We start from the raw sequence: 27033 nt of genomic DNA, 5'->3' as shown, positions 1-27033 counted from the left end.
ATTAATTCAAGTAATTATAACACTTTGCATTAACTGTTAACTCACAATATACTGCATTAACTATTAACTTGCAATATAGTGCATTTAAGATGCAAATCTCATATTCCTCCAACATATCTGTGCAACACTTTCCTGAAAAATGCGATCCAAATATCAGAAGATAAAAAGTTTTACTCAAAACACTGAGTCAAAAAAACCTGTTCAGGTATAAGAGTATCTGATGAACTCTTCTGTACCCATTTTCCAGTATCGCCATGCAGATGTGGTATATAGAGGCATGCAATCAGTTTCTTTACCAGATCATAACATGGACAAACATCAGATTTACTTAGCCGTGGGGGCAGTGAAACAACCAATTTCTAGTGTTAGCAAAAAGAAAGAGGGGACAAACAATGCCACAAATTCTCCCGCTGATTCATGGGTGCAGAGTGATGCAAAGCCACACACAACGGGGAATTTCAGAAAAATGTGCTTGTGTGGGTTACAGCGATTTATGAGACTGGTCTATATAGCTGGGAAAAATAAAATGGGGTTTTGAGCTTATTTTCTCCCAACTTTACTGTAGGTCTGAGCCTCCAGAGGAGAGCCGGTTAGTTCCGAAAGCCAAAGACCCGAGTTCCCCTCCACGGGCATGGCCCACCCACGCTGGGTGCTGTGGCAGGGACCTGAACCGCTCCTCTGGGGGCTTCTTCTGTAGGTGGCTTGTTTTACCAAGCCAGGCTACATCTGAGCATCCCCACCCAGGCAACAAACGCATGAGGATCCTCAAATGCCATCGACCTGCTGAAGCATTCAGATGTCCGCCTACCGCCCCGGTCCCCTAGGCTATGTAAAACCTTGGTGTTTTATCCCTGCCTGTTCCTCCCTCCTCCACGCCCGCGCTGTTTTATGTCTGAAATTGGATTATAAACACTTCAGAGAAGGGACAAGGTCTTGCTTTGAACTGTTCTGAGCCAAAAAAAAACCAACCAAAAAAACAACCCAACTCATTTGGAATTCACAAAACAAACAACACGCAACAACAAATATCACCTGAGCAAAGCACCAGACGTCAACTTTCTCTACTATAAAAAACAAATAAATTAAAAGAAAAACCTGATGCTAATTTAATGATTCTCCAGCTACTATAGCATTATACAACCAGGCTGCCTTAGGATGCCCCCAACTAAAAGGGTCTTATGAAATGTCTGCAATGAACCCTTGAAGAGCTGTAGCCCGAACAGCTCCTTGTCTCTACAAGCTGGAGCTCAAGGCTTAAGCAAAAATTCAGCCTTGCTGATGTGCCCAGCAGCTCCTCCATCTAGTACTGCCCTTCCCAGTGGTGCTAAAATTCATAAAAAACCCTTCTTGTGACCATGCACGTGCTTTGCAAAGATTATGCAGATTTATACCATGGATTTTGTCTCCAAATTATACTTTTTATCCTAGCTGAGTATCTAGGGTGCACAGGATGAGCAGGTCCCAACCCATGCTGGGAACATCCATCCAATCATCAGTGGTGCCAATATCCTGGCAAGGGACAAATCTGGATCAGATATAAATCCGAGCCTTTCTCCTACAGTCAAGTTAAGCATCAGCTTAAACCTACAAGTAATCTGACATTTTAAGAGAGCTTTTCAGAAACAGAAACTATCTGGGAACCAGCATTTCCATCTCATATGTCTTCTCAATGTTCTCAAAAGCTGTTTCTCCCTGGAAAGGGAAGGGTCATGAGCCAGAAATCAGTGATCCACAGGTTAGACCCAGGACAGGGAGGATTCCTACAATTTTTACCAAGCTAAGCACCAGCCCCCTTCAGAGGGCCTACAAGCAGGAGCTCTGACGTCTCTTCGAGCAGTCCTGGGAGCTGGTGCTTCTCAGGACGCTGGTGTTACCCATCTCCTCTCTCTCTCTGTCACGAGAACCAAGACAGAACAGGCTATCCCAGTCCCACCCCACCAGATAGGACCGGACTTAAGATATTTATCAAATCCTGCTGTGCCTCATCTCTCAAAACCTACACAAGTGGCACAAAACCCCCTGATCACCTCCATCCTGACCATGAGAGCAACTCAACTCTGGTAGCATTGCTGAGATCTTTGAGTGAAGCTACTCACTAACCCAGCACAGCCCGCTGCTATCAATGAATTTGTGGTGCAAATTCAAAACTGAAGGCGGTTTTTCCCCAATTTCTTTAATAAATTAATGTATGGCACCATCGAAGGCAAGAGCACAGCAAGGCACAGCCACAGCCACCAGCGCAACTCCGGCGGCGGTCAGTCGCTCACACCAGCCACCACATTTAGCTTTGTGCAACATCATATGGAAGTAGGTGAGTAATTAATTCCGTTACTAAACACGCGTAAGCTGCCATTTCCCCAAAGCTACACAGGCAAGATTTTGTGGTGACTTCGAGGACTTACTGGAAACTTGGAAAGCAGCTCATCAGGAGCAGGAGGCCAGTCTGAAACCAATCAGCCCTTTTAAGACCCGATTTTGAAGATTTCTGCTAAGATTACACCACAGCAATTCAGTTCAGCTGAAATCACTTTCCCTCATCCCTCCAACTGAGCTCCAAGAAGAGATCCTCCCTGCTCACCCCACCCTCACCATGCATTTCTTCAGGAAAGAAAGGCCAAGAAGTCATCCCACATGCGGCTCCGCTTCCAGCACAGCTCTGCTCATCCTGCCATCGCCCTGCGTCACCACAGGTTTTATCCCGTAGCTGTTCCCCTCATTCAAAAACTTCTCCATTTGATGCGTCCGCTTTCCCACCAGCTCCTCAGGAGCATCCTTAGGATGGTGGAGGTCACCAGGTACTAGGAGAGGCAGAAGCCACCAGGTCGTTGGGACAGGGCAGCAGGGAGCACACGTTCCCACGGCCGAAAGCCAAAACCCCCGACACCATCATTCAGTTCCTTCGCCACTGGGGACAAACCACAAGCCAGGTTTCTATCGCTATTTTACTGATGGCTTTGAGGAAGATGAAGCATCTGGACCAACTTCATAATATTCTCTGAAAATTAAACTATTTTGGATTGAACTTTCAGAGGCAAAAAATGTTTTCCACAGACACAAGAAGCAAGAGTGATCTGAGGTGGGCTGGAAATGTTGCACCAAAGATTCACTATAAACCTGTCTCTCAACCTTGGAGGGGAGCCCCTTCAGCCTCACAGGGTGCTTAGAAGGTTTTGGATGCCAGGTCCTCCTTGTTCCAACCCAACAAATGGCTTTAACTGTAGTAGAAGAGAAGGAACACCAAAAATCTTTGAAACCATTCCGCCCAAAATGTAGACCATATTCACATTTTAAGTTTCCCTAAAATTTATGGCCTAGAGACCTGCCAATTTGACCAAACCCATCTCCCAATGCACTGTTCCCTCTATTTTCTTTTTTCAGCCTTTTCTGACTGCCCCAAGAATTAGGGATTCTCTCACAAGAGGCTACTCCAACAAAAAAATTTATCCTCCCCAAAAAAATCTCTCTTGACACTATCCACATTTTTCTTGTGCACAATTTCATCCTTTTCTCTTAAGTGCATTCCTCCATCATCTCCCTAGATCTTCTCATCACTTATGTATTATATTCTCCTAGAAATGGGAAGTCTTTCTTCCCCTTGGTGGCAGTTTTAGCTTAGACCACCCAGTTTCCCACATTTGACCTATTTAAGACTATTCAACTTATCAGGTCTTCAGATAATATTACTCCTCTGTACTCTCTTTTTTAGTATTATTTTTCCTCTGGGTAAAAAAACAAAAAGCAAAAAACAAACAAACAGGAATAAACCACACCAAATCCAGAAACAGACCACGAGACCCCGTGTTTTGTAGACTACTCATCCGAACTATGTAGTATTTCTACTTCAATCCCATTCACCTCCCATGTCTGGTGGTTTTTCACATTTAACCAATCCCGTCCTTATCTCCAGTTTTCAAACACAGTATTTTGGGACCTAAATGCTGTACACAAGGTAGTGTGACTCTGAGAGCATCCCTAAGCCACTCAGGCTGCCCAGGCTCAGCCACTTGTAGCAGGTATGCCAGCATCTGCTTAGGCAGGGAACCCGCTGAATAAAAGATTTGCTCCAAAATCTCCCAAGTGTTTCAGCACGGCACAGCACCCAAGCTGAACAACACCTTCATCAACCAATGGTTCGATAAAAATACCAGACCGGAGCAGAGCTACGTGTGCATGTGCCCTATTCCTGCTCTCCATGTCCCCTCGGTGGGAAACAGTCCAACTTTTTTCTTTCTTTTCCTTTCTCCTAAAAGCAGCTATTTTACTCTGTAAAGATGCAATGCACCTGCAACGTTTTCTTCTTTTTCAACAGAACTCGTGATGCACATGCGGATCTCAAGCGGCACATGGAAGGTCTGAAAATGAGGACCACTTGGGCAAGACTACTGAAAGAGTAACTCCCAGCCCCAGCCTCTCGTGGACTTCCAAATCCACCACCAACCTTCTGCGGAAGCAAGACACTGCTAATACATATCATTAGAGGCAGCATCCTTGCTCCTTCTGGGTTTCTTATGAGCTCAGCCTATAACTTGGAGAAATCAAGTACTCATGGCAGGTAGAGGAGAAGGAGGTCCCTTTCCTATTCATCTATTCAGTTTTAATGAGAACAGGTTTCACCTCATTCTCAATCTCTTTAAGCAAGCAGGAAGAATCCAAAGCTATACTTCCAAACTACACATTTATTGTAATCACTGGTCCAGGAAAAACCCTCAATAATGCCTCATATTTTTAAAATTACCGGGCAGAACTTTCCTTCTCAAATTAGCTTCAGAGTTCACAGAGTTGGCAATGAGAGGCAGATAATTAAGATCATAGATGAACACCACATAAGGGAAAACAGAATATAATCACAAGAATGCAAAAACAACAGCTGAAAAAAACCAAAAAATTTCATAATTCAGGAGCAGCAGAGCTGAAAGCAAATCTAGCTGTGAATTACATAGGGAAAAACATGCTCTAAGCTTTATTCTGCTGCTGTCCTCAGCAAATAATTAAAATGCTCAGTAAAATGGGACTTTTTGGATCCAGAACATGTAGATGGCAATATTTTGGATTACTAAGCTTCCGCTTACCTGGAAGCAGAAACGCACCCTGTGTATTTCATGTAATGATAATTTACTAGCTGCATACAACTGGGCAACATGTGCCATCAATAACCCATCACTCCTATGGGGACGTTATTGGCTGAGCCATCTCAAACACTTTGTACTTGCAACATCATTAGTCCGTTCCCTAAAAATGTGGATCTTCTAAGCTCTTACATTCAAATATCGCTACAATGACAGTAAGTAAGGTGATGTGCTATGATAATATATGCTGAGTAGATTCCTCCCTTGATAAACTCAAGTTGTGCTTAGTTTAGTGTATACATGTGGACATCACTTAATCACATACACAGAACAAGCAGAAATAGCTCCAATTCACTTGTAAAAGCCTAGTTTTAACTCCACTGAAGAATGCTTTTGTAGCACCCAATCCACAGACCATGCCACTCGCATCACTGAAGCTCTGGTTTAAGCAAACGGTGATGAATTTGGCTTACTTCCTTGCTAGTGAGAAAGTTAAACCCACCACCCATCTGGATTTATTAATGTATTAGCACTAGCTACTTATTGCATGACCTGGGCTTCTTTTTAATTTATCTCTGGCTTTCAATGGCTCTTCATCCTCCTTTGACTTTGGTTCACAAAAATTCTCATGCATGTGTTTCGGAAATTCTCCCATCTCTAAGACAGACTTACACAGCACCTCACAGAAGCACAGCTCCACTCCCATACAGCCCATCTCAAGGGCTTGCACAACTGTTTCTCAAGAAGCAGATCAGTATTCATCTATCTATGAAAGTCTACCTTCAAACGGCTCCTTCTTCCCATGGAGAATTTACTGTGGAGCTCCCAAAATCCAAAACATTGTACCTAAGTGGATAAGTGATCAGCTTGATAGGTACCCAGTTGGCACCCATCCATACCTTGTTGGATGGTTGGGTTTAGAAGGTTGTGGGTTAACAGGTCACGCTCTACTCTACATGGAGGCCCATAACAAGTGGAGAATGACAGCAGGGATCCTGGGACCTGCCTCACATAACGTATTCATCAATGACCTGGAGGAGGCAATGGATGTGTCTCATCCACTTTGCAGATGACCTCAAATTAGGGGAAAAGTCAGTACACTCAAAGGCAGGACCACCATCTGGGATAAAGACTGTAAGTTTTGGTAGACAGCAAACTGAACATGAACCAGCAGTGCATCCTCGCAGCAAAAAGCAGCCAAAAACATCTGGGGATCTAACCCTAATATCTACGACAAGGTCACCGAGAAGATGGAGCCAGGCCGACTTCACAGTGGTGCACAGCAGGAGGAGAGACAACAGGTACAAGTGAAACAGAGACACTTTGACTGGTTGTAATGAAAAACTTTGTCACAATGAGAACAGTCAGGCAGCAGAAAGAGCTCCCCAAAGGTGCTTTACAGTCTCCATCCTTGGAAGCTTTCAAGACCAGACTGGACAAAGCTCTGAGAAACTGGTCTGATCTCACAGCTGACTTGCTCTGAGCAGGAGGTTGGACTAGAGACCTCCTGAGGTCCCTTCCCACCCAGATGACCCTGTCGTGTGAGAAACACACTTTACAAACAGACTACGCAGAGATTTTGAAGCATCCAGGTATTTTACATATGGCTTATTTCCCAGCCTGGGCTCCACATGTCCTGATCACCAGCCATTTCCCACGTGTCACGTTCTGCAAGGAGGAAGGGCCAGAACTGGGCCAGAAGTCCCATTTCGGGGGGTTATATTCACAGTTTAGCCAATCTCAGTCTCATTTCAACAAGAAACAGTATATTCCTTTTCCCCCAAGTCACTGAGCAAGAGTGCTGTGATGTGTCACCCTTCACCTGGCTGAAACAGTCCCTATAGATAGTGTTTCATTTTAATTTGTCTATAAGTGCCAAACAACGCTTGGCATTGTATCAATGCTGAAAAGACACTCAGTCAAACCTGGATCCCACCTCTACTCCCCTCTCTTAACCCCAGAGTTGCACGGGCTGACCCAAAACCAGACCCACACGTACAACCCCTGCCCCAATGGCTAAACAGCTCAGAGCAGCAGTTTGGATGGGCCCTACCTTGTCAAAAGCGGCACAGAAGTTTTTAAATCCTGCAAATAACCACTTTTTACTTCAACGTTACCGAAAATGGGCAGTTTGTTTTAAGGAGAGATGATTGTCCAGCACTTAAAGAAACCAAGAGAGCTTGTACACTAGTTAGAAATAAGTTGCAAAAAAATGAGCTTAGAAAATAAGTTTAACATGCCCTGAAGATGTCTCAAGACAAGAGAACACCAGTAGCCACTAATGAAACACAAAGAAGTCAGACTCTTAAGCAGATGCTTAACTTTAAAAATGTAAATATTCCCAAATAATATCACAGAGGCACACAGGTACGCATGCAGGTGCTCAACACTGAGCATGTAAGCACTTTGCTGAATCAGGATCAAAAAGGAGGCTCTTGCTCAGCCCCGTGGAACCGCTTGTTGACTGTAAACACCACCTCGATACCAAAAACAAAAAGATAAAGCTAACCAGAAAATTGCGTGGGGGGAAGAGAGCGCAGCGGTACAGCAAGCGCCGCTTTTGAGGTGAGCCTCTCCCTCCGAGATTTGCAGAGCTGTGCATGCTCACAAGCGGCTGTGTTCATCTCCACGTGTCCTGCACGGCTGAAAGAGCACACACGAGCGGAGAACGGTCACAGTTCGTGTGACCCCACCTTGTCCTGACCAGGGATGCCTCCACCATCCTGGCTAGACTGATTTTCTGTGCTGCTTTGCTGGCCAGTATCTCACTACGCTGTGCATCTCTTCCTACAAATAAAAGGGCCATAGGCACACGCATGGAGCCATCTCCTTCCTACCAGCTCAGCCCAGCCAAAGCAGGATTTGAGCTCTGCTCCACCCAGCCCTGACTCCAACCTGTACCCCAGATGGAAGACCATAACCCATTTCTTCTTTGAGTTGTTAAATCCCAAGTTTCGAAGTGAATTTCACGTTTCAGATGCTTCAGGGCTTGTATCCAACGACAGGGCACTGATAGGAACCACCTGACTTAATGAACTTGTATTCAAGCACTTAAAAAAAGTAATAAATTGAGACATAGCAAAGTGGAAGAAGGCCAAGGAGCACAACCAAAGGCCATCCCAAAGGAAAGGAGTGCTCCAAAGATCGCCTAGTACCAAGGTCATGAGCTAGTCAGCTGAAAGAAACTCTAATCAAGAACTAACGAGAGCCATGAGAGCAAAAAGCCAACGCAGAAGGGTCCGTAGGAGCTCTAGCACTTCCTTCCCTTCTCCGATCATTGGTTTGGTAAGTTGATTTAAAGCAAAGTTTGAAAGCAACAAAAATTTACAAAGCAAAAGCAAGAAAGCAAAGCTTGAAGTCTGGGTCCAACAGATACAACTACCTCCCTCCTGCTCCACCAACTAGTCCGACATGGTTAGCAGATGCTGGTGGTGCTAGCAAAGATGAAGAAGATGGGAGAGAAATACCCTCCTGATCCAGGTGAGGTCCCAGCCAGCCCCAGACAGGCAAACAAGGAATTTGTTGGCATCAATACAGGCATCAATGCACCAGAGAATTGGTTTTAAAGCTAGTTCTCTATGGGGTGAAGATGCACGTGGCTTTTCTTTAGCTCTGATGCAAAGTGGCACAAAAGCCACCGCTTGGCCTAGGGAAAACTTGGGGTCCTGCAGCAGGTCCTGGCACGGCTTCTCACTGCTTCCCACCAGCTTGGCCATGAAATAGTTAACTATAGAGGAAAATAGGTAGGATTTCCCCCTTTTTCCCCCTTCTTCCAAGGTAGACGCCCAACACCTCCTCTCTCAAAGGAGCCGGGCTCCTTCCTCCCAGAAAATAAGGCCATTACCCCCCCGTCCCACTGCCGGAGCCGGCGGCGCAGCATTGTTCCCCAGCCCTGTCTATAGGAAGCAATATCTATTTTCCATTTAGACGAGGGTAAAGCCTTTAATTTCACCCTCCTGGCTGCAGCTGGAGTTCCCTTTTAACTGCTTGGCCACAGGAGTGAAGACAGTTTTATATGGAAGAAAATGCTGAAAAGGCCACTTTAATATGCTTGCATGTGAAAAGGGGAGAGCTTTTCATACTGCACGGTAATGAGGGTCAGCGGGATATTACACTTCACCATATGGCTAATTTGCACAGCAGGTCAAATGCTCTATTTGCTTTTTAAAGACGGCCCTATAGATTAAGCTGCACTAAAACAAAACACACCAAAAAAAATAAAAAATAAAGAAGCATGAGGAGGAGATGCCCTCTAATGTTCGAGCCCGGCAGCACATCCAGCACAGCGTGCTGGGGGTTTTGTTAAAAAAAATAATCAAATCTGAAGATGAGCGGGGTAGGGATGAGACAAAGCGCGGTCTTTGGGGGAATCCCGCTGCTTCAGCATCACCCCATGCCCGTGACGGGTACCTGCGCTAAGGACCGTCCCTGCTTAACGAGGGGCTCCGGTGATTAGCGCGACGGTCCTCGTAAGCCGTGTTTGTCTTGGCATGTCCGCGGTGCCGTGGCCCAGGCGTGACCCGCGGAGGCGCTTCCCGTCCCCGGGCCGGCAGCTGCCCGCGCACCTCCCAACAAATCTGGAGGGTAAAGATTAGGGAGCCGCACGGCCGGGGCGTTTGAAGAGGGTAAACATGCTGATTAACGAGCCTGGCTTTTGTAATCGCCTCCCGCCCTCCCCGCCACAGCAGAGTGTTAATTTATTAAATACCTTAACAAAGGGCCTTTATTACCGGCCTTAGCTTGGCTGGCTCCTTTCAGAGCATTACTAACTACATCTAATAAAGCTTTAATTGACTACTGCTTTTCGCAACCTCTGACCCGGGATGACAAACGGCGGGGCCACGCTAGCAAAAGGAGGAGTTTCCATCCCAAAAGAGCCTGGCAGCTCGCAGGGATGCAACGCGCTCGGCTGAATCCGACAGATGAGAAGTCTGGAGATGAGCATCACCTCGTGCCGTCCAGACCAGAAGCCAACTTCTTCCCACATCAGCCCCTTTTATAGATGCTCAAGTCTTCCCAATAGAAGAAAATCACAATTTGGTGAGAAAGGTGAAATTTTTATGGCTTGTGTGATATAGAGGGGAGCAAACCGCTCTCTTCTTAGTTTAAGACCTAGGAATTCAGAAACAGAGAACCAGATCTTGGTGCTCACCAGCTCCCTAGCGCCCATGGTCTCGTGGCTAGCTGGTGCTGTAGAGGAAAGAAAAGAAAAAAACCAGCATTTTCTCCTTCCTCTCCAAGGGATCAACACAAAAGCAGCTGCAGGAAGGTGGGGACCAGAAGCAGAAAGCCAAATAACTCTTTGCTTTGGCCACGATCAGGGGTTCCCATCTTCTTGCAGCGGGAAACCATCAATGAAAAGACAGAAAACCGCCATTAGCAATGTGATGGAAAATTGAAGAATTGAAGACTTAAAGGGAAAAAAGAAAGCCCGGAGCAACTAAAATTGCCAGCATAGAATTGCCTCTTCAGCTTGGTGAAAGGGTCAGGTAGCTCGCATCTCTGCTTCTCCTCTCAAAATCACAGAGAAGCCATTTCTGGTGCTAGCTCTGCTCTCAAGATCCTAACCAGGAGCTCAAATGTTTTGCCTCAACCTCAGAAGCTGAAATCAAGAGTGCTGCATAGTTATCTAAGCTTTCTATTGAAAATAAATAAGTAGGTATTTCTAATCCTTGTAACTGCAGGAAAAAAAGCATGGAAATGAGAATAAAGTGCCCTTCAATTGCTCAGTCCAGGAAAGAAATACTCTTTCAAACAAGTTCTTTCGCCTCATTCATATTTACCTACACTGGTATAACTGGGAAAAAATCAGAAATTCCCAGGTTTAAAAAAGCAATAGCCTTTGTTCTGCAAAGCAGCTAGAAGTATTTTAACCTCAATCAAACAAAATGAAGATCAGAAAATTTAATGTCTCTCAAACCCTTGGCAAGACCGGAGCCACGATGTCTTCCACGCAGTCATACAGCAGTGCCCAAGAGCTGTCAGGAGACACCCTGTGTCCTGCCTGCACAGGGCTCAGGCGGGCATTAGAGATAGCTAAATAAAACCTGAATTTAACCAGCAGGAACAACCAGCTTTCCTAATACGCGCGTGCAAATGCTACGTGGCGGCAGAGCCCGGGCACAGCGCCCTGCCTCCAACGCCGGCCAGCACCAGACCTGGTGTTACTGAAAAATAACACAAGAACAGGGCGAACACGTAATCCAGCTTTTCCAGCCTAGTTTCTCAGCCTCCAGCAACTCACAGCACAGGGACGCCCTGAGCCACAAGCCAAGTCTTATTATTTAATAGCCCTTGATGGATTTTTTTCCATAAATTTGCCCAGCGGCTACCCGTGCCCATGTAAACTTCTAGTGTCCATAAGACCTTGTGTCAAAGCTTCAGAGAAAACAGAGGTTAGAGATCAGAACAGACTGTAAATCTTTAAAAATTAGGTAAAAAAACTCTCTCTTAGAAAAATCCAGCTCACATGACAAAGCTGAAAGAAGTGATTTGTGCTGCATGGCTCAGAGGAGCTAAAAGCCACCAAAAACCTGCAACCAAGCCCCAAATCTGGGAGCCATTGTGACAGCACATGCAGTCAGCACAGCCAAAGCCTCCCCCACACCGTGGCTAACCATGGAGAATTGGGTCTCAGGTGCTCTTATCTTCAAAGCTCTCGACAGGCTGGATGGAGCACACAGAAAACATCTCCTCCTAAAAGTATGGGACAACGAGGGCATCAACAACTCTGCTCTATCTACGCAACAGATCTCCCTCTCCCACCAATAAAGTTTATTTCTGCAGCTGGCAGAGCCTTTGCAGGGGTCTGTCAGACTGCAAAATGCAGTTCTGGAAGGAATTAAACCCACCCAAAACCTCATCTCTTCCCAAACACAAGCAGAGGAGAAGGATCAGATGAAGAACTGATGCTCCACACTCATACCCTGCAGTAAGTCCACGGAAGAAGGTAGAAAGAACAATATCTCTGTACCAAACAGATGGATTCTTTCTTGCAAATAAATTTTAAAGCAAAAGCACAAGCCGCACGCCTGGTTTCAAGCACGCTCATGTTGAGAACTTGCCTTCAACAACTCATTTCACATTTCCCATAGCATCACAGGTTTCCGGGAGCTTTGCAAGGGGAGAAGTGACAGCATCTCCCGTTTCAAGTTTATTCCCCTGTTAAGAATTTAACCTCTGCAGAAGCTAAGGATGACCTTTCATGAGAAAGGGCATTTCCACATGTATGTTCATCGCTCACTTTGAAAGCAGAAAAGACAGCAGCCATGGCAGAGGACGGGGAGATGAAGACCTGCGTCTCTTCCCAGGCTTGATCAAAGTTTCAAATTAGAAACTTGAGATTTCAAATACAGCAACAGATTCTGTGACCCTTTGGTTTCCTGCGACAAAGCAGTTTGTTGGGCAAGAACCAGGACAGGAGCTCTCCGAGGAAATGCAAAACTCTTTGGCACACCAAAACACTGCTGATGGGTCAGATGCAAATGCTCCTCACCCTTATGGGTGTAAGGAGCACACTGCAACAGGAGGACTCTGCTGACCAGAGTCCATCCAGATCCAATCTCCCTGTTATCTAAAATCCTAAAATGTACCTACCAGTTGACTACATTAATTCTAGCCCTATACGGTTGTGCTCTTATTTACCGTTGCTCAATCAGGTCACTCACCACCCAGGCTGAGCTCCTGCACGGTGCTAGCGAAGGCATCTCAGATGCAACGAAAGCATCTGCAAGCAGGTATAGAGCTGCACAAGCTAAATACGGGGATTTTAGTGAAACGTAGGGATTTTCAGGGTGAAATGAGTTTTCCTAATGTGACAGACAAGTAGCCACAGTAAATCTTCCAAGTAATCCAAGATGCGAATTCCACTTCAATCACATTTTAATAGGTTTAAATGTTAACCAGAAATGTGTTTTCTTTTCCATTTAATAGCGGTAGAAAAATTTAGTGTATTTGCTACTGCTCAGTCATCGGTTTAGAGCTGCTGGGTTCATTTAACAAGAGCAAGGGAGTGCAAGGTTTTCAGTCTCTGCTACCCAAGTATCATTAGTTCTGTTATTCTGCTTAGCCAGGACTGGGTATCACAGCTTTTCCTTAAACTAGACCAAGCAAAAGACTGCTGCCCCAGTCCAACATGCGATTTAACTTCACATCATCCTAGTTAAAGAGAGCTGGTTTGCTTGTATAAACACTGAACACATGGCCAACCTTTTTAAACAGTATTTTTGTATTTATCAAATCAATTCTCAGTATTAAAAAGAGATATGTTCATCCAGAAGGAACATAAAGAAAGACTCAAATACTTCAAAATATTTCCCTTGGGGGCCTTTTCTGATCTTAAAAATTTTACTTTTTAATAGCTAGAAAGAAGAAGTACTCCAAATCTGGAGTTGCTGTGCCTGACAAATGAAGTGAAGCACAGAGCACATGGAGCTGTAAAAGGCGAGAAGGACATTAAACTTTTCTGAGATGACAGCTCAAGCTTTCACAGTTCCTCAGAGTTAATGCTGCTCCAAAGGAGTAGAAAGTAACATGCACAAATTAAGATTTGTTGGAAAGTCTAATCTTCTCCTGTGATTAATAGTCAAAAGTTTATCTCTGAGTGGTAGCAGTGCAACAGAAGATCCAACGCACGTTCATGCCCCGAGACCAGTGACACCGATAAGAAGTCAAACACAAACCGTTTTTTCCATGTTTTTAATAGCTTTGATTTTGTTTTCGGATGACAAAATACATCAAGTAACAGTGTACGTTTCTAAAAGTTATGCGAATAACCAGGACCATACACAAATCTAGCCCTTCGCTCTTCCCAGTGTCTAGTGGAATATTTCCTGGAACTTCTCCAAGGACAGACACTCAAGAGACCTTCTCCTGCCACGAAAGGGCTTTTCTATATCAACCTCATTTCTGCTTTTAGACTTCCCAGCCACCTGCATATACATCCTGAACACCTGATCCACCTGCTCACACACTGATCAATCCTATCTTCTCCCTAATATCCCCATGGAAACAAGCTGGTCCATGCTGGGTCATAAACCACCTTGAGTCAGGGATGATGAGTTTCTTGGGTTGGAGCAATGAGGGTTTTGGTAAGACTGAATCATTTTAGATGGTGTGACATGCCACAAGGCACAGAAAGAAAAGCTTGCCCACACTGAAGTTACCCAGAATTAGTCCTTCACATCCCATAAGCCAACAGACATCCGAGCAAAGAGATACTGATTTCAGAACAAAGATCCTAAAAAGGATTAAATGTTCCCTTGGCACTTTGCAGCCTTCATATCACCCATAAAACCACAGTCATGTAGCATACATCTGTCCACATTGCTTCTCAACCTTAGAAATTTGAAAACACACCCAAAACATAAGACGTTTTGACATTTCAGATTAAGGACAGCCACCTTGCAGAGCAATTCCACCAAAGTACCATCGCTCAGCTCTGAAGCAGAAGAGCACGAGACCCAGCAAACATCAGAGCAGGGCTCAGCCTTTCCCTGGGTCGGACTCACATGGGGACACGTACATTTATCTCAGCTTCTACTATCCCTGTCTCGGCAACACCAATAATAGTTTCCTCACCTCCCAGATATAACACATGGGTGAATTTTTTCTAGGGGAAACCATAAAAGAATATATAATAACAAAGCGACACGGGCCTAAGTTACACTAATATTAAGGAGCTTCTATCAAATATCAGCATCCCCCAAATAAACCTTTCCTCTGCAGTGCAGGATACAACATGTACGTACGAAGCGACCTTTCAAGCATTTCTGAGAGCCCCAAGTGAGCTCATATTTTAATAGCTAGAGTGGAAACTTCAGGCATTTTGCACTGAGCCTTTCTTTCTGTGCAATCCCTCCTCCTACGGAGCCAAGCCCTTGGGTCTGGAGCACCCAGCCCCGCGCTGGCTGACAGGCTCCAAGCTGGAGGAAGGCAATCGCCGAGCCCTGCACCGGGTAACGCTCTGAAGAAATCACTGCACGCTCAAACAATGGGATATTTGTCAAAGTACAGCTTGATCACCAGCAATCATCTGTTTTTCATAACTACATTTGACCTAAACTGAATTGACTGAACAAGTAGCCTGTGTTTCTCATTCTGGAAAATACGGTGGCGCAGCTCCCTCTCCAACCCCCCCTCTCCTTTTTAAGTCATACTTTTGAAAAGTTACAAAGCGATGATGTAGACAGATATTTCCTCATTATAAACAGCAGCAGCTAAACATTTTCAGGTTGCATTTTTGGCCATCTCTTCCCGTTCCAGGTGACCTGCAAGGTTAAGCACACGGGGACATGCCTTTCTCCTCCACTTGCTTTCAATCCGCCCTCTCTGCAAAGAAAAGCACAACCCAACACTTCCCAGTGTAAAAATGAGCAGAGATGGTTTCTAACCACGTGCTCTTTTCATAATATATTTAAAATTCATTAAAACTTTATAACGAATGAGCTGCCAGGGAAAAAAATATATTCAGGACAAGCCCACAGAGTCTTCCATGTGAGGCCACCGTGCATAAAGCCTCTGGGAGGCAACTGCTTGTAGAAGAAAGCTCGCTCTCCGGTCTCGAGGAAGGAAGCAAGCAGTGGAAATCGGTCACAAGCTTTACAAGGAAGGATGCATCCCCAACAGCTAATCAGTTCTTGTCAGGGCTCCCATCAATTAAGGAAAAAAAAAAAAACCAAAACTTAATTTAAGCAGAGTGCAGAATGAGTCCTTGAGGGAGATGAAGGGCAGGTCCAGAGGGAGGCAAAGGAGCCAAGGGAAGAGGAAGGTGGAAGGACAGGAGGCAAAATGTACTGAGAAGAATTCAATCTGCAACAAATCTCACCCATTCCCTACAGCCTGCTTAATATTGTGTATTTTAAGGTGTATGTCTCCTACCAGAGAGCTAATAATGACTGACAGACAGGGGTTTGCATTAATTGCAGACACATGGGGGTGGGGGGAAAGTCCCTAAATAGGGATATTTTCATGAGGAGACAGTACTGTACCGCTAGATCATTTGAGTTCAAAGCTCTTCGTTCTCCCCCTCTCTGAATCCAAGCACGCACTTGGGAAGCAGCAGGAAAGCACCCATCCTGTACACCACATTTGAGCAGAAAAATGCAGCTCGCTCGCTCCTAAGACTGCTATAAAATGTTTGGGTTGGAAAATTACATTTGCATTTTTTTTTTTTGTTATTCCATTGCAGAACGTGGGGGAATGGTCAGGGAGCACAGAGAAATAAAAACAAGATAAACTAATAAACAGACCTCCCATTCCAAACGCTGCCAAGGAGCAGCACATCCAGTATTGGCTACACCCTCTGTACTGGGAAAGAAGTCATGTCCTAGCAGCCTGTTTCCACGTTTGACAACTAGGTTTTTGCCTCTTTTTAAGGCAATGATGCATACAAACCAAATTCAAACAGGCACACGGGATGCTGTACAGTCTACTCCCAACCAGAAGCGGACCAGCATGACCTCTGGTTTGACCAGCTCTCAACTCTGCCCACCTAAACCAACATGTATGTAATAATTATGTGTTTATAGAAAAAGTTAAGTCAAGAAGCCAAAATGACCAGGCAGTGAAACAGCTGTGTTACACAAGCAGAGACGTAAGCACAAGCACCAGCACTCAACTCATTTGAGCCAAACAAGAGTTCTCCTTCCTCCTACCCATCACCCACGGAGCTCTGTTGGGTGAAATCTGCCTTTGATTCCTCTGCTCCCTGAAAATGCCGATGATAAAACTGGAAGGAGCGACTGACAGACCAGAGGGTCATGCTGCCATTCAGAGGGACCTGGGCAGGCTGGAGAAATACCCCAACAGGAACCTCATGAAGGTCAACAAATGCCAAGTCCTGCCCCTGGGGAGGAACAGTCCCAGACACCAGTACATGCTGGGGGTAACCGGCTGGAAAGCAGCTTGGCAGGAAAAGACCTGGGGGTCCTGGTTGGACACCACGTTGACCACAAACCAGCACTGTGCCACTAAAGCAAAGGAGGCCAACAGACTCCTGGGTTGTGTTCTGCAGAGCGTTGCCAGCAGGTCGAGGGAGGTGATCCTTCCCCTCTACTCAGCACTGGTGAGACACAGCTGGGTCCAGTCTGGACTCACCAGCACAACAGAGAGAGACAACACTGGAGCAAGCTCAGCGAAGGGCCACCAAGATCTTAAGGGACAGGAGCATGTGACATACAGCGAGAGACCTGGGACTGCTCAGCCTGGAGAAGAGAAGGCTCAGAGGGACCTTCTCAACACGTACAAGCACCCGATGGGGGAAGTAAAGAAGGCAGAGCCAGACTCTTCTCAGTGGTACCCGGTGACGAGACAAACTCAAATACGGGAATTTCCATTGAACATAGGAAAACACCTTTTTACTGTGAGGCCGATCAAACACTGGAACAGGCTGCCCAGAGAAGCTGTGGAGCTTCCATCCCAACTGGACATGGTCCTGAGCAATCCCACTCCACCCGACCCTGTTTCTGTGGGGAGCTGGACAAGGCGATCTCCAGAGGTCCTCTCCAACTTTTGTCTGTGATGCTGTGAAGATGGACACAACAGTGGCTTCCCTGTAGAGCAATAATGTATATACGTGTGGGCACCCATACAAGTCAACGTGCACCCATTTAGTTATAGGGTCTATACGCAAAAATATCACCAGGCTTCCTACCCAGCAGCGGCTGTAGAAAACATGTTCTGTGGCATACCCAAGCTATTACTACAATAAAGAGTTTGCTATATAGTTACATGTATGTCCTTTGGTTAATATTTGAAACAATTACAAGAAGGAACAGGCACAATTTTTTTAGACTGTGTTATTCTTAATAAGTTTTTTATCCTGAAGGATTCCAAGGCTTTTCAACACCATACGACAACCATGGCTGGGGCAAGACAAGCTGGAGGTAGTGAAGCCGGGAGAGAAGATTTAAAGGCAAGAGACAAATCCCTGCTCTCATAACAGCTCTTGTGGGTTGCTCGGTGTCTGTGAATAGATGATTAAGTCTCCGCAAAGTGGAGAAACTAGAAGATCATAAGTCACCCAGACCTCCAGGTACCAGCTTCAAATGATAAAAGAGATGAGGCGCTTTTCTCAGAAGCCAAACCTCTCATTCCAAGGGATTTAGGTGAGCAGAGCCAAGAAAAACCTCTCTGAGGGCAATGCTCACCTTCTGAACATGTTGCACATATCCCTGCTTTTGTATACAGCAATTATCAACCCCCTGAATCGGAGCTTTTCCATCACCCTTCATAAAATACGACCCAAGCTGCCTGTTGATCTCCGAGCTGAAGCATCTTTTTTGTGTTGGCATGGCGGTCTGCGTGCTTTTCATCTTCCCACTGCTAGACCACGGCCGCCCCGCAGCAAGCGGCTCCCGCGCCGCACTCCTGGAATGTGAAGGCAACATTTGTTCATTGTACAACTGCCTTGTTTCCACATTTTCCTGAACAAAGGACTGAAATAGGGGGTATATGCGTCATAAGCCTGTCCTGAACATTGCTCACCCTTTCCTGCACAAATATTTGTAAACAGATTGAGAATTAATGTCCAGCCAACTCAAGACCCTTCATAAAAAAAGGGTTTTATTGAAAACAGGATGGCAATCATTTCCCAGATACGCTGCATATAGGCCTTTAAGATGAGAAACAACATACATAGCAGGAAAACAGCAACCGCAGCTGTGCACCAAGCGATTTTCTGAGACGCATAAAACATGGTGGCTTATTATTTTACAGCCCCCTCCTCCCCCACAAACACACTCTCCTCTTTAAAAATGAAAAAATCTTAAGTTTCTGGTCAGCACATGATAATTCCCCCAGGGTTAATTTATGCACAAAATACACAGCTTCACTAACACGCATACAGAAGGATCCTCCTAATGCCTCTTTTTCTAGCAGTCTTAGAGAGTCTACTTCTTAAACATACTCTACTGAGATCAATTTGAAGCCCAGGGTGACTAAAACACTCGACAGCACAAGGTAAGACAGGAACAGTATATTCTCATGGTTTTGCTTCCACATGTATGTTATTACTCTTGCTTTTCAGTGATTTCCACACATGGAGTCTGGAGGCAATGCCGCTAAGGGCAGCCCACAGGCAAGACTCTTCACTTCCAAGAAGGGTTCCTGGGACTCTGCTCTCCCTCCAGTTTTGGGGATAGTTGAGAAAAACCGCAACTGATTCACCAGGGTCAAATGTGGGTCTAGGGTTATGTTGCAGTATCTTTCACGTGTCACTATGAACTAGCTCTGAGAGTACCATTTATTTACTTTTAGGGCAAAAATAAGTCCTAAATATGGAATATGACCATTAGCCCAGTGGAACAGTGTCACTTGTGATCCAGTTGCAATAAAAAAGGCTTTAAAAGTGTTATGCAGAAGAGCAGCTGTAGAAATATTGGTGTACTACACATTGAAGCAAGGCCAGCAGCGGCCACCAAGGTAATTGAGGGAGCTGGAGCACCCAACACATGAGGAAAGGTGAGGAAGGAGAAGGGTGAGAAAGCATATCTAATAGAGGGTGGATGGAGCCAGGCTTCCCTTGGAAACACACAGTAAAAGGAGAGGCAAGAGACAAAAATGCAAAAAGATAAATTCAAATTAATTTAACAGGAAAAAAAAAATATAGTAAGGGTAGTCAAACACTGGAACAGGGACCCAGAAAGGCTGGGCAGTCTCCACCCTTGGAGATCCTCAAAACTCAACTGGAGGTGGCTCTGAGATCCCTGATACAACTTCAAATTTAGCCCTGAGTGGAGGGTTGGACCGAAGTCCTCTAAAGTCTCTTCCAGTCTAAATTATTATAAGTCTACAACCAGAGGACGAGAAAAGAATGGGAATGCTTGTTAGAGATTTCCCTTTCTGTTAGATTTGAGTTTTACCTTAGAAAACTCAATGCTCTTCAGGGAAATTCTTTGCAAATCAGTGCACTTCCGTCTCTATCACTTGTTATTTTTGAGATATCACCGCTTCTGGACACCACCACAAAGTTCTCCTGGGTAGCTGCAGCAACTTCCAAACATTCCTGGGACCCCCCGAGCCTCAACACCCGGAAACAGAGCAAATCTTCGGAAGAGCCTTCCCACACTTACACAATACAAATACCAGTGTTGGTCTTTAGGGTCCTTCAGCTGACTATTCCGCACCACTCAAGGTGAACATCTCTTAACAAAATCAGTCCTGATCTTAGGGCTCTCTAGAACCAAAGATGCCATAGTAGTTAAAATACCATAAAAAAAGACATGCTCCCAACAAGCAGAAAAAGGTAAATGTTGCAATAAAGGCTGAAAAGATGATCTGAGGAACTACAGCACACTCAACCTCACTTCAGTCCCTAGGGAAGTCATGAGCCCAGTCCTCCTGGGGCACATTCCAGGAATATGGAGAAGGGGACTGGGGACAACCAGCACATATTTAACACGGAAAAGTTATGCCAACAATCCGATTGCCTTCTATGATTGCATGACAGGATTTATGGATGAAGGGAAAGCAGTGGGTGTCACTGATTTTAGCAAGGCTTTTGACATGCTTTTCCACAATATTCCTGTACCTAAATTCGGATGTCTCAGTCTGGATAAGTGATCATCTGGATAGGTAAATAATTAGTTAGGTGGTCAGGTTTGGAGGGTCATGATTAATGAGTTGTACCCTACAGGGGAGCTGGCAACAGGTGGGGAACCACAACGGGGTCTGTTCTGGGACCTGTCCTGCTTAACATCTTTATCAGTGACTTGGGAGGAGGCAACAGCATTCTCTCATGCGCATTGCAGATGACACCAAACTGGGAGGAAAAGTCAATACACTCAAGAGCAGGGCCACCATCCCGAGAGTCTCAACGCACTAGAGGAATGGGCTGACAGGAACCTGATGAATGTAAGTAAGGAGAAACGCCAAGTCCTGCACCTGGGAAGGAAGAACCTCTTACAACAACACAGACTGGGGACTGACTGCCTGGGGAGCAGCTCTGTGGATAAGGACCAAGAGCCTTGGCAGACAGCAAGCTGAACACGGGCCAGCCGTCTGCCCTGGCAGCAGAGGCGGCCAACAGCCTCCTGGGCTGTATTAACAGGAGCCAAGCCAGTAGATTGAGGGAAGCGATTATCCCCCTCTACGCAGCGCTCGTTTAGACTGTATGTATACACTGCATCCAGTTTTGGGCCTCCCAAATACAGGAAAGACACCGATAAACCAGAGCGAGTTCACTGGAGGCCACCAAGATGGTTGGGGTTGGAGCACTTGCCCCACAGTGGGAGGTTAATGGAGCTTGTTCAGTCTGGTGGAGTGACTGCTTCAGGGGGACCCAACAGCCACCTTCAACACCTACAAGGAGGGCACGGAGCAGAACAGGTTGCCCTGAGAGGTTCTGCAGTCTTGGTCCTTGGAGGTTTTCAAGACCAGACTGGATAAAGCCCTGAGCAACCTGGTCTGATGTCAGAGCTGCCCCTGCTTTGGGCAGGAGGTTGGACCAGAGACCTGCTGAGGTCCCATTCATCCTGAACGATTCAGTGAAATACTGAAGAGATGCAATATATTTCCCCTGATTAGGACTAATAGAGTTAGCCGTTAAGAGTGGAATGGGAGTGAGTGAATCAGGATGAAATCAGCATTAAATGTAAAATATCAGTATATTTTCAGTAAGTGACTGTGCAGAGCTTTGCAAAGCCCTGGGAAAGCACGGCTGCTGTTCCTAACCTCAGGTGACAAGAAGTCTGCATCCGGGCTATTGTAGTAAACCTCCCTGGGTTTTTTTTTTCCTCCCCCCTAACATGTCTGTTTTCCAAGCTGAATATTTTAAGAATCAAGGCTGCCTGTGATCATATCTAGCCAGCTTAGAATGAACACTGATTTCTTTGCTGCTTCTTTGATCGAAGCCAAGTGGTTTTCTCATGGGTAATAAGGTCACAGGGTTAAAAGAGCAATATGACAATTACAAAAGTTAAATCTATTGCCACTACAGACAGACACACTACCCAGGGTCCATTAGCACGTAGTACAGAATGGTTATCACAGGTCACTGACACCAGTTCACTCTAATGGCTTTTCCTGTGTCCTTATCAATCCAGTGCACAAAGTGTCTCACCCTCAGCCTTTCCCTATGATCTCAGTGCTGTGTTTATAGCTATCTAACTCCACCAGGCACCAGTGGGTCAGCCAAGTCAGCAGACAGTGAGATATGCCAGGACACAACGATGGGACAATCTGCAAAGTGTCTGAGATGAACAAGGAGTTACCAGAGACTTTGAGAAGGAAATTTTTTTCCCCCCCCCCCCCCCCCCCAAAAAAAAAAGTTTTAAAGTTCCCAAGGACACGGAGGGAAAACTTTACAACCCTGATCTCCAAAATAGAAGTAAACCACAGACTTTCCATGGTAGGGTGCGTGTTTCAGTATCAAATAAAAGAAACAACTAGTGTTACAAAGAGAAAAAAGAGATGTTTTCATATGAAAGAGAGGGTTGGGTAGCTCTTATTATTTGAATTGTGGTTCCTATAAGAGGCTTTCTCATCCCTTGAAAGAAGAACTTCAATTGTTTTGCCCTGTTACCAAAGAACAAACATTTTGGTGGGGATGCTGGAGCCCCCCCCAGAGAGGTGGGGAGGGGGCAGGAACGACCGGCTGCGTCACAGCCACCACCGGCAAGCAGATGAGCAACCAGCCTGCCGATTTATTAGCCCACAAAGGCAGAAAAAGGAGCCTTAATGCAAGCAGCACAATCACTAGCACACTTCTAAGAGGAATAAAAAAAATATGATTTAAGTGGAGGGCTGGAGGGAGACTAATGATCCGCCGCCGGATTTGCAGCATCTCCCACTTCAAATGAAATCTGCTCGGCTTGGAGATACAAAGTGGTGTTTCCCATCCTCAGCCAAACAGTTCACCTCAAGTCCCTGAGTCGAATCCCCACACAGCTTCTGCAATCAAAACGTAGCAATTTTAACAATAAGCAAAAATAAACCCTAGTTTCTCCTCCTAAGGCCATGCTGACTCTGCACAGCTCAGAGATATGAAACATTATAATCTTCACTAAAATAGGCAAGCAAAAATGTACCAAGTGGACACAATCTACACAAAACGCATGCATTTTAATACAGGAATTTAAAGATACTTCTACATTGATTATTTTTAGTGAAGGAGAAGGTATTATTTCTTTTACTTTTTTTTACCTGTCCTAATGTATTTTGTGCATCAAAGCAGCTTTAGGGTTCGAGCACCTAGGGTAAGAAGCAATACAGCAGATAAAAGTGTCACTGGAGAGATACGACAAATTTATAGTAAATACCTGTCAACTGCTATTTATCTAAATTATCCAGCTCTGGGATTCTCCAGAAATACTTCATCAACTAGAAGGCAGCTACAGTTTTAAGCCTGTATTTACATCAGAATTTGTTCTTTTTTTTTTTTTTTTTTTTTTTTTTGGACACTTGTTCTTTACCCTAAAATGACCCCTTTGTAGCTCGGATCAAAGAGCTGGGAGTGTCAATACCAGTGTCTTCATGAACATGTTAAGAACCTCAAAGTAATTGGTAACCAATTAGCATAAAGCTAAAAAAAAAAAAACGACCTAGCTAAGGCAAACCCTAAATGAGTACTAACAGGCAACAGCACTGGCTGAAGCAGGAGCTTAAGCGACTTAAATCACCATCAGCTGCCTTTGAGACAACTTCTTGGGAGCACCCTCTGTGCAAACCACTCTGACTTTTTTTTGGCACTTTTTTTTTTTTAATTCCTCTCTGCTCTTCGTTCACTCTTTGCTTTCTGCCTTGCTACAGCTTACGGGAAACATGAAACAAAAACTGCTTTTCATTTTATGTTATGTAAAGCAAAGCAATTCCATGTCTTGGCCTTGAAATACAAGGCACCCAACAGCTGTTCAGATGCTCCAGCAGATAAACCATCTGGCCCAAACCTCACCTTTCCTAATTTATTTTGGATATCGATCAAAGCAACTCGAGCATTACATAGACTTTGGTCAAAGACAACATAAAAAGATAAAAACGTCAATGGCAAAATCACTTCACTAAAATATTCTTGTTTCTTCTTTATATAATAATATTACCATTTTCAACAAACTTCTCTATTAACTCAAGGAAAAGATATACCTGATATCAACAGCCTAGCAGCCTAACCACGCTGCAGATGAATGTCCTTAAATAGCACATCACTGCTGAACAGAAACTAAGTGGGGTTTAGTGTTTACGATCAGCTAAAACGAGACACGGACTTTGGCCAACTGACCAAGGAGACCAGGACAGGCCTCAAGACTCACGTCTCCTGGCTCTCCTGCTGGCTCCCCCCACTTCACCCTTTTATATGGTGCTCCTGGCATCTGAAGAACCACCATATCCATGGTTCCAGCCAGTCTTTTTTTCATTTTCTTAGGAAACTGACAGTACACATTCGTCTAATATTACCAGGATTCCCACTGAGACACCGAGGTCGTTCAGTGGTTATCAATTCATACCAACTTCAAACCAAACCTGTCATCTGAAAAGCCTTTTTCCATGCAATTCAGAGAGCATTTGCTGCATGCAGAAACCACAGGCAGGATAAGGACTTGTTGTTCTAGGCACTGTTTAGGGACATAAACCCAAATCATGAAATCAAAGGGTTATTTGAGCAAAGAAGGGTTATCCGTGTGCACAACTCCAAGTATAATACACAAATACACTCTTGTGATGTTTTGTTCGGTATCTGCAGATATTCAAAGCCTCCCCTACGCCCATTTCTTCCTCAAGACACCGTCAGCCGGCCCGTTTCTCACAAGAAAAGGAATCGCAGATGAATAGTCCCATAAAGCATCCCACCAGAGCCTGTCCTCCCCGGAGCCACCACCACGCCAAGGTCCAACTCTCAATTAACCCCCGCCTGACCTTCCTTCACTTTCTTTCCCCCTCCTCTGCCCTTCCTGAGAAAGTTCAGCGTTTCCTGGAAAAGTCTCCTTGCCTGTTTGATATTGTACTTCGCGTTGGTTGCTGAAGGAAGGATTTACAGGTGCCTGGCCCCCTCTGTAAGACCATGACCGAAGGCTGACCTCCCGTTACAATATGTGAACTTCTGCCCTGCTGATAAGGCTGGCAGATATGAGTAGGATTTTTCAAATAATCCTTTGGGAATTTATAAGCAGCACAGCCATAAAACTGAGGTGACTGGAAGGTCGATTTCACTAAAAATAATAAATATCTCAATGTTTATTCAACGTGGGCCTTTTTAACTGCAGGCCAAGCATTTAGATAACGCTATTGTAAATGACAAATATTAGGATTTTTTGGTAACTATTACATTATGATCCTTCCGTCTGACACTGATGTGGCCGTTTCCCTCGATGCTTGCTGGATCTCTGACATTGTTCAACCCAAGTTGGGCCTAGAAAGCCAAGGCAGGATTCAATCACAGGTCAGGAAAAGGGCAATTTTCTTTTCAGGAGCCTTTACTACGGTTAGTTACCTTTTTCTCTTGCTCCCGTCTCATGAACACACCTTCTTTAGAGCTCTGCTATATATTTTTTCGCATTACGAGGGCTTTTGGCTGAATTAGAGGAGAGTAGGGGTAGAAGGATTGAATGATCTCAGCTCAGGATGGGGACAGAGGACACTAACCCCTGCCATGAAACCCCTGCACCAGGTTTAACCTCACCATCACCGAGTCCACTGCACTGTTCCCACCTCCAGCAGAAGACAATCCCATCCAGATCCACCACAGAGCGCTGGCCATGAAACCTGTCTTCTAGCAGCAGCATTTCCCTAATACGCTTCGGAGGACCAATTGCTATTTCAGATTAAAAAGTAAAGCAACAAGACAACAACAAAGCCTCAGTGTAGAAACGAGACTATTTCAAATGTGCAAAACTGTTATGTCCACCAGTGAAAGCTCGTCATCCTTTTCATAACAGCTTTATGTATAAATACACAATTAAATAAATACCCTTGCATTAAACAAATGCACGTAAGCTACACAAATAGGATTCCTAATCCTGTTTTCATTATACATATTCTTCACTGAAGTTTCTCCAAATAAAGTGATACTTTGAAATCCACAAAGCATTTCAGACCAGTTGTAATCTTCAATTAGCACACTCCCTGAACCGGGCTCCCAACACCGGGTTTGAGGAGGAGGTTTTTGTCCAAGATAAACAGAGTAACACATTTTGGGTAGGTTAACTTTTTCATTCCAATAAAATATCGTGGTAATGTAGCCAAATTACATAATTATTAACAGATGAGGGCACGAAACGATTTTATATAAATGTTTTTAATGACAATTCTTTTCCTTTCACAAATTCATTTGTATGTATTGCTGGAGAAACTGGCTTTAGAAGTGCCTTAAAAACAATTCTCTCTCAAGCCTGGCTCCACCGTGGAAAGGGAGGAAAGCTGCGAACAGAGTGCTCCTTTCATCTGCTGCCTGGGCTTCAGATTGCTCAACCACAGGAGAAGAGCCCTCTGAAAGCTCTCTCCCTCCTAAGGATGTTAAAGAACGGATGCAAACAACACAAGTTCTTTGGGTCCGCAGATGCAAGGCTCGTACGCTGCTGGAGGCATCTTGGAAATTAAAAGTTGAAGGGTAAGCTACAAAGGGCATCTCATCTGCTCTCATTATAAATAAGTAAAAAAATCAATGCCTTACATACTCATAACGCCTAGGAGAAAACGCAGCTCATCTAGCAGCCTACGGCCACAGAGATGGAAGTTCTCTTGAAAAGTTCTCAAGAACATGACACTGCTCAGAGTAACACTTTTTAGCCAATAATTAAACACCAACACAGAACAGTTTCAGATTGGCCGTATTTTTCAGTGCACGCAAAGCCTGTCGAGAAACTCAGAGTGATACAGTCAAATGGTGGATTTGGTGGGACGGCAGCAAATCTGCTCCTGTCAAACAATGTTTGAAGAGCGGCAAAGTTCTCTTAAGTGCAGCAAACAACACATTTTAAACCAATTTCCTCCCCGCAACTCCTCCATTTACACTGAATAATGAAGCTACTGTGGTCAA

The 27033-nt window shown here is 44.9% G+C and overlaps 1 protein-coding gene across 1 annotated transcript in view; it reads right to left on the bottom strand.

The window, feature by feature from the left end:
• Positions 1–27033, bottom strand: part of EXOC6B (exocyst complex component 6B) — a 249023-nt gene that overhangs the window by 118938 nt on the left and 103052 nt on the right. The window lies entirely within an intron of this gene.

This window comes from Haliaeetus leucocephalus, unplaced genomic scaffold (assembly GCF_000737465.1).
Source record: "Haliaeetus leucocephalus isolate CR32 unplaced genomic scaffold, Haliaeetus_leucocephalus-4.0 Scaffold741, whole genome shotgun sequence".
Classification (NCBI taxonomy): Eukaryota; Metazoa; Chordata; class Aves; order Accipitriformes; family Accipitridae; genus Haliaeetus; species Haliaeetus leucocephalus.
Note: the sequence above shows the minus strand (reverse complement) of the source record. Positions and strands in the feature narration are given on the sequence as shown.